Source organism: Rhinopithecus roxellana, chromosome 2 (assembly GCF_007565055.1).
Source record: "Rhinopithecus roxellana isolate Shanxi Qingling chromosome 2, ASM756505v1, whole genome shotgun sequence".
NCBI lineage: Eukaryota > Metazoa > Chordata > Mammalia > Primates > Cercopithecidae > Rhinopithecus > Rhinopithecus roxellana.
This window is the reverse complement of record NC_044550.1, coordinates 95,234,450-95,236,005: the sequence shown is the minus strand read 5'-3', so window position 1 is coordinate 95,236,005 and position 1,556 is coordinate 95,234,450.

Sequence of the window (1,556 nt, the reverse complement as noted above, 5' to 3'; positions counted from 1 at the left end):
CGCACCTAGCCGAATTTTTTCATAGGTAAGTATGAATAGGGAAAAACATAGTGTTCATATATAGGATTTGCTACTGTCCTCATTTTGGGTGTCTTGAGACATATCCTCTGTGGCTAAGTGGGGGCTACTGGCTTTCAGGAAGAAGAAGGAGAATTGAGGAGTCATCAGCTTCTAATTTTTTTTGGCTCCTAGAGAACAAGGCTTTCTAGGGGAGATTCCTATGGCAGAAATTCTCATGGCACAGTGGCCTTTGCAGCCTGGCTGGCTGAGCTCCAGGCAGAGGCCAGCTGCCCCATCTGCCTGGATTACGTTACAGACCCAGTCTCTACTCACTGTGGGCACAACTTCTGTGGCTCCTGCATCCACCAGTGCTGCAAAGACCTACAGGACGTCCTCCTTTGTCCCATCTGCCTCCACCACTGTCCTGACAGGAACCGCAAGAGCAACACCCTGTAATCCCAGCACTTTGGGAGGCCAAGACGGGTGGATCACGAGGTCAGCAGATCGAGACCATCCTGGCTAATACGGTGAAACCCCGTCTCTACTAAAAAATACAAAAAACTAGCCGGACGAGGTGGCGGGCACCTGTAGTCCCAGCTACTCAGGAGGCTGAGGCAGGAGAATGGCGTAAACCCGGGAGGTGGAGCTTGCAGTGAGCTGAGATCTGGCCACTGCACTCCAGCTTGGGGGACAGAGTGAGACTCCGCCTCAAAAAAAAAAAAAAAAAAAAAAAAAGAGCAACACCCAATTGCAGCACAGGGCTGATATTGTCCAGCAGCTTCCCACCACCAGAAGCAAGAGGGAAAGGCAGGAAGAGGAGCCCCCTGTATGAGAAACACAGTCAGGGTCTGGCCCTGTTCCTTGAGAAGGGCCTGGAGCCTTTGTGTCCTCAGTGCAGGGTCTCTGACCACCAGGATCAGCCCCTGACGCCCACTAAGCAAGCTGCAGCTATGCACATGAAGAAGTTCAAAATCTACCTTGAGCCTCTGAAAAAGCAAGCTGAAGTTGCTGAAATGCGGTGTGAAATGCACATTTCAGAAACTTTTGAAGTCATGAGGAAAGCGGAAAAGTGGAGAACGGACATATTCTTTGAATTTGAACAATTAAAGTATTTCTTGAGAAAAGAGCACATTGTAAGTTGTGCCAGGCTTCTTATTGAAGAGAAGGATGTTGGAAAAAACCAAACGGGCTGGGTGTGGTGACTCACGCCTGTAATCCCAGCACTTTGGGAGGCCAAGGTGGGCGGATCACCTGAGGTTGGGAGTCCAAGACCAGCCTGACCAACATGGCAAAACCTCATCTCTACTAAACAGACAAAAAATGAGCCAGGCGTGGTGGCGGACACCTGTAGTCCCAGCTACTTGGGAGGCTGAGGCAGGAGAATCACTTGAACCCGGGAGGCGGAGGTTGCAGTGAGCTGAGATCGCACCATTGCACTCCAGCCTGGGTGACAGAGCTACACTGCATCTCAAAAAAAAAAAAAAAAAAAAAAAGGAAAAGAAAAAAAACTGTGTAATGTAGAGAAGAGGTAAGGGTAGGAAAAATTAATATAGCAC